This window comes from Sciurus vulgaris (genome assembly GCF_902686455.1).
Source record: "Sciurus vulgaris genome assembly, chromosome: 2".
Taxonomy (NCBI): Eukaryota; Metazoa; Chordata; class Mammalia; order Rodentia; family Sciuridae; genus Sciurus; species Sciurus vulgaris.
This window is the reverse complement of record NC_136462.1, coordinates 169,754,215-169,770,147: the sequence shown is the minus strand read 5'-3', so window position 1 is coordinate 169,770,147 and position 15,933 is coordinate 169,754,215. Positions and strand designations below refer to the sequence as shown.

The 15,933-nt window shown below is 38.7% G+C and overlaps 1 protein-coding gene across 12 annotated transcripts in view; it reads left to right on the top strand.

Moving 5' to 3' along the window:
- Nucleotides 1-416: 416 nt before the first annotated feature.
- PLCB4 (phospholipase C beta 4) overlaps nucleotides 417-15,933 on the top strand; it is a 389,153-nt gene continuing 373,636 nt past the window's right edge. For 5 of the 12 annotated variants that reach the window (XM_079129411.1, XM_079129408.1, XM_079129410.1 and 2 more), the window contains exon 1: nucleotides 420-728. The gene's annotated coding sequence lies outside the window, so the exon portion shown is untranslated. Of the gene's footprint in view, nucleotides 729-833; nucleotides 1,000-15,933 lie in introns of those variants that run through there. The other 7 variants (XM_079129401.1, XM_079129405.1, XM_079129409.1 and 4 more) reach the window with 3 other exon arrangements.

Sequence of the window (15,933 nt, the reverse complement as noted above, 5' to 3'; positions counted from 1 at the left end):
AGAGTGCCTGACAGAGTGTAAGCACTTTATGTATTTATTAAACAAAATATAAACAAATAAGTATTCCGTCCATCCTGGCCAGCGGTTCTGGGGCACCAGTTTTCGCCAGTACTGTCCACTTCGGCTTTCGACTCCCACCCCTGCCCACCGCCCACTGCCCAATACCTTTCCCATCCGAGAAGGGTAAGCCCCACTCTCGGTCCTGAGCCCCGCGACACACAGTGCGCAAACGGAACCCCAGGCACCCCGCACGTGCGGCGGGGAACTGCAGGGAGACCCCAGAGAAACGCGCAGAGGGGCGGCCTCGTCGAACGCCCCACCCACCTTCTTCCAGCGCTACCTTCCATCCACTTTGGCCACCCGGACCCCGGCACGCAAGGCTGAGCCCGGGGCCGGCTCGGCGCCCCCTCCCCGCCCCGCGGGTTCGCAGCAGCCAGGCGGCCAGCCCGGCCCCTGCCCACCCCCAGCCCAGCCCGGGCGCGCCGCACTGGGCATGCTCCGTAGCCTGGGCAGGTTGGGGCTGCGAGGCGACAGCTCGGGCTCCGGAGCCGGGAGGCGAAAACCGGGAGGGAGACTCGGGGGCTGGGGAGGAAGGTTTCGCGGGCCATTGAGGGGCGGTGGGGCCCGGGGCCGGCGACGCGCAGAGCCCGGCAGACGGCGGAGCCGGCGGGCGCTGCCCCGTGGGCTCGCCCGGGAGGGACATCAGAGACCCCCCGCCCTCCGCTGAGGTAAGGACCGCGCGGCGGGGAGGCGGGGAGGCGGGGAGGCCGGGGGGGGGGGCGGAGGCAGCGGGAGGGCGGGACTGGGGCGCGCCGGGAGGGGGCTTGGCGGCAGCTCTTTATGGCGGGGAGGGGGTTGGTGGCGCCGGGAGCAGTAAGTGAGCCGCACCGCAAACAAGATCTCACACACACACGCGCGCACACACACGCGCGCACACACTGGGTCTCCAGGCGGCGGCCGTGGCCGCATCCCCGGCAGCAGTTCCAGGCAAAGTGACAGGTAGGAGAAGGCATTTCGGGTCCCGCCCGAGGATGCTCCCGCCCGCCCCAGCCCGCGGGGCTTGTTTGCTTTCGGCGGGTGCGTCCCGGACGCGCGCGCGCGCACCCGGATGCCCTGCTGGGTACCCGGTGCAGGTGCGGGGTGCTAAGCGCCCTACGCGCGCGGGAGGCAGGGGACCCCGCCGCCACCCCCCTTCCCCTGAAGTCATCACCTACTGGGTTTCCTCACACTCTCCAGACATTCACCTACTTCTGGGCTAGAAATAGCTCGGCTCGACGTATATATGATTATTTTGGTTGGAAATAGTTGGCACCGTGCAACGCATGTAAATGTGTATGCGTGTGGATCTTCTTATCCTCTTCTGTGGAAGAGAGAAATGATTGACCATTTACACTTAAAACTGCACCCACAGGCTCAGCACTCCTTGGGGGCAGTGTCTGGGCCTCCTGAAAGCATATCAATGAAGGAGACAAAAGATCCCTTTATTTTCCGAATTTTAAAGTTGCTTTTTCTTAACCACTTAGACCCTGTATAGTACAGTACTTCCCAGTGTAGACTTCGTAGACTGCCAAATCGAAGTATGAAGATAAGGAATTCTCCAATTTCTAAATGCGTCTAAGTGTAACTTTATCTAGAATCATAAAACTAGCATTGTTTAGAAAGGCAAATGTCTATTACATTTCTATAAATATCTATGTATTTGAGAGATAACTCTTAGCTTTTTTTCTTTTAACTCCTGTAATGATTCTAGCTGTTGTTCTAAAGTATAGTGTTTGAGATTTAACTTGGGATAAAACATTCACGGAAGATTGTCATGGTTTTGAAGCCATAAATGTGATACATGGTGATCTATAAATGTAAGGTATGGCTATGTGAAGATAGTTGTTTAACAATTTTTCTTTGTTTGGCAATAATATCTCCAAACATAGGCCATCATATAACATCTCAAATTGAAACTGGACTTCCCCTTTAAAGAGAAATAATGTTCATGAAGTAAACATAACCAGGAAAATCAACTGGTGACTTTACCTGGGCCTTCTCCAAGGAGGTGAAGAAAATGTCCCAAGAACTGTGCTCTTCAGAATAGGAAAACTCTGTACATGTGTAAAATTTTAACTTTATCTTTTTTAGTGTTTTCAAGAAGGTTGGTTTAAAAAGGTGTGGTGAATTGAGAACTTTATATTTTATATTCTTTAAACTTCAGTGGCCTGACTTACAGAATTAGAATTATATGTCAGATCAAAAATCTAGCCCAGCAGGAGTGTGTAGTGTAATCCCTGACTATCTGTGTTATGTAATCTTTATGCTGTGTTTTTCATAGGACAAATCTTGCATATTTTTTAGCTGGTGTATTGATTTATTATGTCATCTTCTTTTTGAACTACAGAAGTTTAATAAATGAGTTCTTTCTTAGGAGAACACCTGTTTTCATAAAAAATTCACATTTAAATGGTATAGCATTTTTATGAATATGGGAATTTTGCTACCAGAATTAGTAACCTTTCAATGTAACATAATATAGCTAAAGGTACCATGTATTAGATTACTAGTTACACTTCCCTCCAACTATATTATTACTCAGCCATCAGAACTTAGTTTTGGTTTAGCTTTGATGATACCACCACCCAGCTCTGAATTAATCTCAGTGGAAATGCTTTTCTAAGAGTAACTGTCAAAACAGAATTTCAAAGATTCCATTTGATCACTGGGTGCACATTTACATCTGTTGGAATAATTCTACTTTTATTTTACAAATGCACACCCACACAGATGAGTTTTGTTCTAAAATATTCTTTTGGAAGTTTTATATTTGTGTGCCTGAAAAACGTGAATGATGTTAAGCTCCTTATATGCCCTGGAATCCTGAGGCAGTGTTTTTGTCTTATGAGATAGTGAAATATGAGACTTGAAAAAGTATTAGTTGTTACCAAAAAGCTTTTGCAGAAATGAATTTTTAAAATCTGAAATATCCCGTCCCTAGCAGAGACCAATTGGTGCCTGTATCACTGCCGTTTTGTCTTTTCCAAGAACATATTCAGTTGCCTTTACGTTAATGTATATTGCAGATGTTGGCAACATGGGCCAGTTATACTTAGCAATCCCAGTGAAAAGGATATTTTCCTAGGATATTCCTAAATTTTTTTTAAGTTTGATTTATTAAAAATTGAAAAGATTACTAAGTGCTTGCCTTGTATTCATTCCTATCCCACCCTCCAAGTGAAATTGAGGTGAAATTGAACTTTCAGGGTCTGTGCTGTTTCCCTTGACTCCTCACATTGGCATACTAATTTGTGAAAGGCTTTGAAATAGGGAAGTTAGCTTCTGGGTTCACTGTCTATATTTTCATCCTCAGTTTTTCAGATGTAACTGGCAAACTTAAATTAATCAGAATTAATGAACAATTTTTGCAGGTTACTTTTTCCAAAGTTAGTAATTAACTGCCACTTTTGATTTTTTTTTTATTTTAAAATCTTACTTTTGGATCAGAGCACTTCGGTAATATATATAGTCATGGGAAGGAAAGTGTGTATATTTCTTATGTTTTCCACAAATGCCTTTAATAATGAACTTGTATTTTGGGGTAAGTATAAATATTCTTTGAAATTTATACTTATTATTGAGTAGATTGAGACTAAATTAATGTCTTTTATGACCACCTCTAAAGTAAGGATGAAACAGTGTGTTTACCAACACTGATGACCCAGGTTTTTAATGAACAATCACAATGAGCCCCTGTAAAATCAAGAACTTCTGTGTTTGATATGCAGAATCAGGTCAAGGACTAATGGAGATGGTTTAATGATCACAGTTGGTAATTTTGTGTCTAGATTGAAGTTTCCAAAATTGTTACTTTTCACTTCATACTATGAACTTATAAGCACATTAGTGTTTGTCAAAAGGACTTACCCATCTATTGAGAGGTAGATGTTGCTTCCAACAGTGATGGGCAGCAGCAGTGGCTCTCTGGTTTTGATGTTGGGGTTCAAATGTCACTAGGTTTAGGCTAATTCTCTGTGCCAACCATTCCATATTTTTATCTTTCCCTGTTATACTTGGGAAATAGAACCGCCTTCCTCTTTTTATTCCTTAGTATTTGTTTTTCTGCTTAATAGTTTTCGTTTGATAAGCCTCACCCTTTAAAGTAGAATTACTTCCTCAAGTTGTAATATTATTTATCTTGCTGCTTAGAAAGAATTAAAGGTTTTGCATGTTCAGGGGTTGTGATTCTTTAACCCACCTAATATAAAAATGGGTTTGCTTTACTCGCAGTGAAGGAAGAATTCGGTAATAATGCAATATTGAGCAGATGGAAATGAGACGTTTGCATTGCCCTTGTTAGAATTAAGCCTGCTTTCAAAAAAAATCACTCCAGAATTACTTTTATTTGAAAGGCCAGTTTCATTCAATTACACAACCACCTCCAAACTACACTTTCTAAAAATCTGGTTAGATATATCTTTGGATGCTTCTCTTCTGCAAAGTTATAACCCAAGTTCCTAGAGCAGGTGAAAGTAAGAATGGCCTGCCTTTCAAATCTCAGCTAGGAGATCATTATGTTCTGGAGAATAAATGACCAGCTGAGATTTTTATTTGCTCTGTATGAACTCTGTCAACGTTATTCTTTCTTTTTCTTTATGGAATCAAAAAAATTTGAAAGGTACATAAATCTGAAGACCTCTCTCCCTTACTTCATATAAACTTTAAATGAGAATGTCGCACACCATGTGACCACAAGATAGTGTTATCTTCTTCCCTTGACTGGGAGTCTCCTTCACAGCTGTTCTCCCATGATCCTTTGGAAAATTCCACCTCCAGATGCTGAAACACCCCTGGGCAGGCAAATCCTTTCTTTAGGACACATTGCCCTTCTAAAGCATTCTTTTCCTCCTGAACAATTAAAGGATGTTTTTGGCTCTTTGACATGAATGAATCTAAGTAGTCAATTCCTAAGAAACAGGAAGAAAAAAGTAACTTGAGGTGATTAATTATAAGCAGCCCATCCAGAGAAAAGAGATCACAGTCCAATCTTATATTTGATATCTTTTATTTCCTAGAATAGGAGGTGTTCCTCACTTCAGACCTGTCCATCTCATCAAGTTCTGAGGATGCAACTTGGTGGGTTCATAAATGTAGCTGGAAAATCTGTATTTGCATTTACTTTCAAGTGACAATTAGGGAAGATACTAGAGCCACTGCTAGACTGTGGCAGTTAATGGGTTGAATAGAATCACCTATAATACTTTGCAAGTTGCATTTTAATGCATATTATTTTTATAAATATATGTCAATATGATTAGTCTCTGCTGTACTTTTAAAATATGATGCTGAAGACAGTCTAAAGAAGTCACCAGGTTATGAAGGGGGTCCATGATCCACACAAGGTGAAGAACATCTGCTCTAGAAATGCTCCCTCTCAGAGGCAGCTGGTGGTTGGGTGCAATGGGGGATTGCAGTGTGAGTTTACTTTCAGGAATGTAAGGTTGTTGAGACCTCCAGGCCTTGGAATCAAGTAGACTGAGCTCGAATTCTGACAATGTCCTGTGCTACCTATGTGACCCTGAGCATCTACTCTGAACCTCAGTTGCCCAATATGTAAAAAGTAGGAGAATAACACTATGGGGTTATTCACAGTGCTGCATTGCGAATGATTCAGGGTAATAAGTGACTGTCACTGCTATAACTGCTATTGCCCTTTTGCTATCAGTGCTTGTAGTATTATTATAACTCATCTTTCCTACTTGCCTCCATAAAGGCAAATGGTTCAGTTAGAGGAGATTTCTTTAAAACTTAGAAGGGACGCTTGCTTGACTACCTTGCAAATACATAATGTTCTTGTCCCCTCATGGGGCCACCATGAAGTGCTAGATCTTCCTTTGGACATGCCTAACTCTGTGACTACATTTGAATAGAAGGATCTAACATTAACTCAACCCTAACAGCCTCAAAATTTTGTGACTGGGATTTCGAAGTACAACTACTCAGTGAGCCAGATGCTATTCCTAGGACATCTCTCAGCCAGGATTTTAAAAAAGACCTTATTAAGCCATTGAGTCGGAAGGAGAGAAATATACACTGGAAGAATTTGGGGATCACTGAAGTTTAGGGGGAGTTGTCATGACTCCTGTTTTCCCACAGGACTTCAGTGGGAACACTGACATTCACTACTTTGTGTAGAAATAACAACAGTAAAACAAAATAATAGAACATTTGTTGAGTACTTAAAATATGCTACTACATTTAATCCTAACAGCTTTTTAGATGAGTATTAAAGAATATACATTTGGGGAAACTGAGGCTTGGAGGGGTGAAGTTCATCATCCCAGGGAGTTAGAATTGGGATTGAAACCCGGTGGGTGGACTCTAGAACTCCCAGCTTTCTACCGCTGTATTGTGTTACCGGCCAACCAGGGTGGTACAAACTGCAGAAAGTTTTGTTACAATAGAAAGTTTTGTGACAATGATTGCAAGTGACTGGGCTGAGATGTGGCAGATAAGCTTCTGGCAACCCTGCTGTGCAGATGGAATTGAAATAGAAAGCTGAGGGCAAAGCCATGTGTCTTCATCTCATTCCAGGTGCTTGTTTCTGCAGTTGCATGGGCCAGATAGCTGAGAGAGGGAGGTTACTAAATACTAGTCTGGAGTAGCCAAAAAAAATATTGTATCTTGTTTTCTGGAGGAGTTTCTTATGGTTTCAGTGTGACTGCTATGGGCTGGTGCCTCCAAGGGCCAGGCAAGTATCAGGCCCAAGTGCAGATAGGTGTCAGAGACTTAGGGAGACATAAGACTTGTGTCCATTCAAATTCCTCCTGGGGATCAGCTGTCACCCAGGTCTGCCAGATTTCTACTAGGTGGACCCGGGGCCTCAGTGTTGCCAGTGCCTATGAATTTTCAAGAGAAGCATGAAATGAAAATGTATTTGGAGTGTGCAATCTCATTTTAAAATGTTTGGAAATAATTAAAATAGAAATAAACCTGTCAGCCCAGGGTGTGGCCAAACCAACCATATTTCTGGAATGAATTCTGCTCAGTTGTGCCTTTTGTCAAAATTTGAGTCTTTTGTCAAGTGTAAGTGCTTGGAAATATCGTGTATTGGAAAATGTCAATGACTTTGTTTTGCCCTTTTACATTTTCTGTTAAATTTCATACAAAGGTGGTTACAGTTCAGATTCTGAGTTTCTGCCTGATTTTTCTCTTCCCCATTTTTCCAAAATGTGAGCAAATACACAATGTCAAGATGTAGGGTATGATTTTTCTCTTGGATTTCATGACACTCATAAAATAAGAATGCCTATGTGTAGAGAAATGGGTGACTTCATTTCTGGGAACATGGAGGTTATCTTCCATGTGTCACAGATTAGAATTGAACACTAAACCAGTCATAGGTTGTCTCTTCTGCCATTTGGTTGTTGCTATATTCGTCCTACATATAGAAAGTAGATCTGTTTCCACAGGTTGCTATTTCAACCTCTGAGCCCTCAATTTCCTTTTTGCTCTTAAACAGGAAGTCATGCTGGATGAAATGAATGTGCAGTCCCTTTGAGATGGGTTTTTCTCTTATCTACTGATGTGCTATGATGGACAGTACCAAAGCCCTCTCTGGAATGTCTTTCAAGTTTTTGTTTTAAGTGGTTTTAAAAATGATATAGGTATTAAACTAACAAGTTCCAGTTGAAATGACAGCACAGAATGCAGAAGCAAAATGTAAAGTACTCTTTCCCACCAACACCCATCCCCAGATATAAGCATTGAAAACACTTTAGTATGTCTCTTTCCCTACCTTTTTCTATGCAGTTACACATGTAAGTAAAAATACATGTCCTTTTTTAATTACACAAACTGTATCATACTGAATATGTTGTTATGTGACTCGGTTTTATTCACTTATCTACATATCATGGAGATTTTATCATGCTGGTATACTAGATTCCTCATTCTTTCTAACACTGCTTAAAATATGGGAATATGTATATGCCATTCTTTATTGAACTATTTAAAAATTTTTAGTATTGCAAACTGAAAGATTGAAGATCTTTTTCATAAGTGTTCAGGCACACATGTGTGAATTTCTTGTAGTTAAATTTCAAGAAATAAACTATTTGGTCAAAATGGTATGCAGTTTTTAAATTTTGAGAGAGCATTGACACATTGTCTTTTTAAAAGGTTCCCATGAAATTTCTATCTCCCAGTACCTCAAATCATGCAGCTGAATATCTCCTCTAACTGAAGTATGCCCCACATTGTTACATCAATTTACTAATTCAGTTAGACTTCAGTTATATACTGTATACCAGGAAATGACTTTAGAAATAGAATAGACTATATTTTTAAAATTCCTTGACAATACACTACTTAATCAAAAAGAATTTTCCAGTTAAGGGGCTAATGTAGAAGTCCTTTAATAAAGAGATATCTTGTAGAATCAGAGAGTTGAAAGTTTATTTTATGATCAATTTGGGTAGCTGTGAAACTCTATACTCCCAGCAGGGACATCCATTAATACTCTTGAACACGTGGCCAGAGAAGTGCAGTCCTTCACAACCAGCACAGAACAGAGGTTGACACTGAGTTGGTCAATTACATTAATTTCATTGTTAAAAATCCTGCCTAGGTGTATTTGTAACTCTAGATTCCTAATAAAATCAGTTCTCTGTATCCATACAATTTGTGAGTTCAAACAACTGCAGATTGAAAATATTCAAGAAAAAAAAGTTGTTTGTGCTGACCATGTATATACCTTTTTTAATTATAATTCTTCCCTCAATAATGCAATATAACAACTATTTACATAGCATGTGCATTATGTTAGCTATTATAGTTAATCTGGAAATGATTTAAACTATGCAGGAGGATGTGCATAGGTTATATGAAATACTACACCACTTCATATAAGTGAGTTGAGTATCTGTGGATTTTGATATCTGTTGGGGGTCTTGGGACCAAACCCCCGTGGATGCTGAGGAACAACTGTACTTAATTATTGAAGAATCCCTTTTTACAGACTCCTTAGAGAATTAGAAGACTAGAGAGAATGCTATCTTATTGAGTTTCCTTTAATAGATACCTGAAGTTAATTTTCATGATTTTAGAAATGATTTATAGACAAAGGACTATGTAAATTTAAAGCTGTGCTCTATTTTCATTTAGAGAGATATTGGGGAAAATACAGAAAATCTAGGTCACCAGGTTTGAACTTTTGCAAAACTGACAGCTTTGATAACTACAATTCTTATCAATAATATAAAGTTAATTATTTGCTACTTTTCAGAATTCTATGACATGCACTGAAAGAATTGGATTCAATAACAGGATTAATAAGTCTTGATGTGGCTAAATGGCAGAAAAACCAAATCTTGTTTCTGTTTTCCGAAGATGGATTTGGTACTTTCATCTGTTTCTCCAGATATCCATTTTTAAGAAAAAATTCTGGCTAGTTTGGCAATGACATTCAGATTCTGGTTGTGTGCCTTCTGCATGTTTATTTTTTGCAGCATACTGTGAATTGTAGAAATATGGCAGGATTCAGTCGCATTTCCTTGGCACTGAAACCTTGCATAGTCAAGAAAGTCTGTGATAGATTTTGCTCTTGAAAATGTTAAAGCGTTTCACAGTTTACAGACAATTGCCTTTGATAATGTCTGTGAAAGCCCAAAGAAGGGCATCACCTGGTCACTCTTTAAACCTGTGTCCTTTGGAGCCCTGCTAGTAAAGAGATGGTACATGTAAACCAAGTCCGTAGGGGCGGGCTTAAAAAAGGGACCTACAAGAAGGTGTGGGCAGGTGTAGGAACACAATCATGGTGTGTACTAAAGAGGACCTGCAATGATTGGCAGCTATTACTCCTCCAAGGGAAGGGACAAGAAGAACTGTCTGATAAGAGTTGTGCCCTTTTCTAGAGGGACATAGTCAATCTAAAGATCCACTTGGGGAGACAGCAGGGGAATGTGTATACCTACCTCACTGTCCTCCTGACTTCCAAACTCTGGTGGGTGTGTTTCACTAGTTGAACCCAGAAAAAAAAACCTAAAGGGTGAGGGTGGAAGAGGTTTATCAATGAATCTGGGGAGACAGATGGCAGACCCTACCTACTTGCCCTCTAAGAACAGAGGTATTCATGGAGAAAAGTTCAGACCAGGATTGACAGCCTGTGGTCTGGTTTTGAGGACAATGAAAATAAAACTGCAGTTACAGTGATTAAATTGAAAAAACCAAAAACAAAAAAACTGGGAATGTTCCACAGTGCCACATGGCTGGTATCAGTAGGATTTGCTGTTGGCCTTATAAGTGACATTCTTGTGATTCTTAGAAATTACATAGGATGGGAAACTTTCTGTATTTATTTGATGAAACAAAAAATGTAGGCTTAGAGATAGAAGGGATTCATAAAGTCTGTCAACATAGAGGTGGATACCTAAGATTTAATTCCTTTGTTTTTAATATTTTATGAAAATATTTTATCTAAAATGTCAGGCACCTAGGGAAAGAGACTAGGAGGAAATTAAGGTTATTAACAGTAATTTTCCTTCAAAGAAGTCAATTTAACTAAATCATTAGCATCACTGAGTAGAAATGAACCAGCTGTATTTTCCATTTGTTTAGGAGGTCAGTAAGACTCTGACTTGGTGCTTATCTTGGTTCTATTATTGGAGAAGGTGAAGACTGTTCTGTTTGGTATGTGTGCTTGTTAAGCAACGACACGATTAGAATCATAAAATCATGCAGGAAGGAGTTCATCTTTTCTTATATTCAAATTTTATGGTATAGGAAACCAAAACACTAGCTATTAGCAGCTGCTGTTGTGGAAGTTCCAGAGTCGGTGACTCTTGGGGATGTCACATCACCACTCGAACCTGAAGGAATTGCATTAGATTAATTCATTCTTACTGTTATCATTGTAGACTTCCAAAGTTCCTAATTCTAAGAACTTGCTTTACCTTGCATGCAAAGTTATTTTCATATATTAGAGCAGAGCTTCATGAGAGCTTCTTCCACCACCCACTCCTTAAAATGGTGTTCCCTGTAGGTCTCTACATTGCTCTTGATTCTTCTCACTCTAGACACTTTGTGTATGAGAGAACTCATTCACTTTCACCTATTTAAGGAAGACTTCTTTATCTCTGACCTCTTTTCTGAGCTTCAGATAATATTCCATGGTCTGGTACTGATTTTGACCTTGAAGTCCTATAGGTGCTCCAAGTCAGGGTGCCTGAAACAGGAATCCTCAACTTCACTGCATGTGTATGTCCAGGGGCTCTAAATCTTTGTGGAACAAGTCACCCATCTGTTGAGTCTACCCATTACAATCTTTCATTTCTGTCTGCTTTTTCTCTTCCTGTTGCTACTGCCTATTTATATCCTATTTCATGCTTTGATTGTTCTGTGAATGTTTCAATCTGCCTCCCTGTCTCTGCAATTCATTCCATCTTGTATTCCATTGGTTATTAAAGGAACATCAGGTACTCTTAACAATGGTGGAATTGGAGCTCTTTGCCTTGGGTTAACAGTTTCCAGGAGGAGACTGACATGTAAATAGCAACTTTATAAGTTTACATCTTTGCCTCTTGACTCCATTCTCCATCCTCAGCTAAAGTAATCTGTGCAAAACAAATCTTAGAGAATTACCTCTGAAATATTCAATAGCACCCTATTGCTTTTAGAAAGAATTTGTTTCCCTAATTTGCCAAGTGCAAATCCATGTCTTGAACCTTACAATGAAATCTCAACTCCTTTATTAGCATTGCTTGTACTAAGCTTTATTAAAATTTAAGAACATCAAGGCAATGGCCACAGTATCTTTTCTGACTTTGTCCTCAATCCCTTTCTTCAACTGACTGAATCCTATAGGCCTTTAAGATCCTTCTCAGTTTCTATCTTCTTTGCAGAGAAGCCTGGTGTGTGTTCCTACTTTGGTCTTCCTGTTGAATGAATTGCAAATTTTAGCTACAACAGGACCCTCTTGGGGAGTGGGAAAATCTGGTGCATATTAGAGACTAAGTTCATGTCTCTTAAATGAATGAAAAACTAAATGCTGTTATTGGGAATTCTGCAGGATGGGTAAATTAGAAAAGCAATGAGTGAGTAAGCAATGGAGATGCCATATTTAATAAAATGAAGCCATCTATAGACTCATTACAGAGGCAAAAATTTTCCGTGATTATTTATACTGGTGGTTGAAAAAGTGGCAGAACGATCAATTTGGAAAGATGATCAGTCATTTGAAAACTCTATATTCGTTATTTCTGCTAACAGAAATCTTGACACTGTAATATATTAATATACTACATCTAGAGGAGACATTTCCCTGAAGATAGTTTATCATTTATTCCCGTGGGCACATATTCACATTTTTTTTTCTATTTGGTAAGTTCAATTTTAATCAAGTTATGCTTTTTTTTTTTTTACAATGTGTAATAACTCTGAATCAGAAAAATTTTTTTGCTTCAAACTTGGCTGGAAATTTAGGGGGAAAAAGAGTTTGTTTAATCAGATTATTTTATTAAGTGGGACTCTTGAAAATCTAAAATGCTTTGTATTTATTTTCTCATAGCATTTTATTTTCAAAATGACCTACAGATATACCAGTGCCAAATAGAGAAAACTTTTAATGAATTGAGGGGAACATTGTGCTGAATATTGCTTTTGAAAGAGCACCTTTCATAGTTTCAGAGTCTGAAGGGAGCTTTTTATTTCTAATGGCTTGAATCTTGTGAACAGTGTGGCTTTGACGGTCTTTCTCAGACTTCCCTCCTCAGGCCTGCAGCATCAGTAATGTTTAAGAGGTTCATTGGTCATAATTGGCATTTTTTTGGTTTACCAAATTTACTTTAGCATTGTGTTGAAAAAAGTGCTGGTGGAGTATATTAATTATTAAATATATCATTGTTCAAGTTTCAATGGAGACAACATTTAGGAGGATTCTAGTTCAGTTACTGCAGCTACTCAAAAAATACTTCACAATAGCATTTAGAAACACAGAGAATATTTCTTTTTTATTTAGAGTCTTTTTGGACCTGTGAGGCCCTCTGAGAATCATAAGCCTGGCCTCATTCTGTCCATTTTTCATTCTCTTTGAAAGAATTTCAAAGTCACTGGTTAAAGTTCTTTTCCATTTGTCAGAAATAACATACAGGGGATTTCTCATGCAGATACCAAAGAGAAAGGAAGAAATTTAAATGCACAGATGATTTGGGAACTAGTACCTATTCTAAAAGTGACTGTGAGTGCCCAGCTCTTCTGAACAGTTCAGTTACATATTAATTTTTATTTTCTATGTATGAATTTATAAACAGGGCAGACAGACAGGTCTTCCACAAATATTGAGAAGCAGGAGGAATCCACTCCTTGATTCAAAGCAGTAGATGTCTTTTGAAAACCTTCTGAAAATTTCCTTTTTTTTTTTTTTTACTGAACTGAGGTGCTCCCAGCTTTGCTGGAGAGGCAAGAGCATTCATTATCTTAAGGCATGCCTCATTTCTCAACAGGGTTCCTGGCCTAGAATATTTCAAGAGAAATTCCTGCCCATTTTCCTCCAAGAGGTGAGAGCAACATTTTTATTGCAAAAGGGACCAGGATAGTGGGTACACAGGATCTGTTAAACCATTACTTCCTGCCTTCACACAAGGTGTGAGACCTCAGAATGCAAGTTTCAAACACACACCAGCACGAGTGATAGTTGGAGACGGCAGACGTCCCAGCCCCACTGTGGAATGGAATACGTGAAAAGCTGTGCTCTGAAGTAACAGGAGCAGGCAGTTTTCTGATATTTTTGAGTATCTGCAAGGTGAATGTGCAGTATTTTAGAATGTTGAGATTTTCCAGGACCCAGCCCACAACCCGATGTCCTTCAGGGTTAGGCAGCAAAGACAATTCATTAGGTTAGGCATGATTACCATCATTTAATATTAAAAAAGCAGAGTGATTAAAGCATTTATTCAAGGTCACATGGTTTATCAGCGAGTGGGTACAGATAGGCATCAAAATAAGGGTGACCTGAATTTCCTTAGCTTTGTCTATATGGCTGTATGCGTACAGAGGAAAGGCCATATGAGGACACGATGAGAAGGTGGCAGTCTTCAAGCCAAGGAGAGAGACCACAGGACAAACTGAACCTGCTCACGCCTTCATCTAGCATTCAAATCTGTGAGAAAATAAATTTTCTGTTGTATAAGCCACCCAGTTTGTGGTATTTTGTTATGGCAGTCACAAAAACTCATACAATGGGGCTTTTTTTTTTTTTTTTTTTTTTTTAACATGCCTTTGAAAGCAGTTCCATTGAAATAGTAACCAAAACAAATATTTTCCAGAATAAAATAATATAAATGATTTATTAGTTTTACTGTTTCTTTTCTTTCTTCTTCTTTTTTTTTTTTTTTTTTAATGAATTTGTGAACATTGTCCCCATAGCCGTCATGGGCCTATGCTTTTTCTGTTTACCTATTTAATATTCAGTGTCTCACCCCGGCACCCACACACACCCACACACATAAAATCACACGTACACTCTGAGCTCCCATGGGCTAAGCTTGCCTATTTCTGTTTCTTCATCAGTGTAGCATAATATTTAACACAAAGCGTGTACTTTATATTTGCCTGTTGAATAAATCATTTCAATGAATGTACCTGGCAATTTAGGAAAGCAGAATGGTCAAATTAGATTAATAATAAATAATAAGTAAGATCAGGTATCTTTATCATTTTATGATACTAATTTTGGTATTTGACATGCAATCCTAATTTTGAAAGGTGATCTTTGTCTAGAGTTGGCTTAGTCGACGCAGTACTTGCTTTCATTGAGCTTTCGTAAGAGTTAATTTGTTCATAAGCAGAGATTACATAAATCATGTGTTTCTTTTAGCCTATTTCTTTTATTTATTATTTTCTGTGTGAGTTTCAAGTTCTTCTTTAAGGAGTCTTAGAATGGGATTATTTCATGTTACATGAAATTAAATCTTATTCTATAATTATGAACTTGAATCCTTGCTTAATTTATAATTGGATAAATAATATATACTTGTTGGATTTCTCTGCTATCTACATAGGTACTGGAATAGTTTTCTAAAACAAAAATGGTTCTGGCTCATAGGTCTTAACATCTTAACATTAGTTCAGGAAATATTTTCATGTCTTTTCAATCAGCTGGTGCTTTCCTGTTGTCATTTTTTTTTTGTGTGGAGAATAAATTGTCATAAGACTTTTCATTAAGCACAATATAATTTTGCTTAACTTGGTATCTATCAGAGCAAACCCAAACAGCACAATTGAGGTGCTATGAGTGAGTTGTTTTATCTATTAATTCCTATATTAAGTATTGATTTAGGAATAATTTGTGGACTTGAGGTTATAAAATAGGGAACAGACCTAAATGATTTATATTCAGTATGTTCTTGAATATGAAGATCAGATACAAAGACATCTTAAATACAAATCATTACATTGATACACTTTAAATAACAAAGGAATTTTTTTCTCTTAATATTATAATTTAAACTCTGTGATACTATTTTGTTACTCAAATCATGCAGCTATTTGTGTAGGTATTATGTTTTGGTTTCAACCACTCTAGACTCTGACATTGCTACAACATAGAATGGGATCCAGGTAATAAGAAGTCTAGTTATCCTTTATGTATGTGAACAAAATTTCGTGATTCACGTCAGCCAATACGGTCATTTGAATTTTATTTGAATAAATTGATTATGAGCCTAGTGGCATTTTCAAACAGCCATAGTTTATTATCAGTTTTAAAGTCAGATTTTTACAGTAGCTAGCACACAGTAGGCTCTTAAATATGTCCTAAAATTAATATGTAAGATGAGGACACTGGCCTTATGCTGTTCTTCTCCTTCTCTTCCTTATTTCATGTTTTTTTATGTCCTATTTTGGATTTGTATGCATTCTGCTGTTTCTAAAATTGGTACCTAAGCAATGCATTTTTTA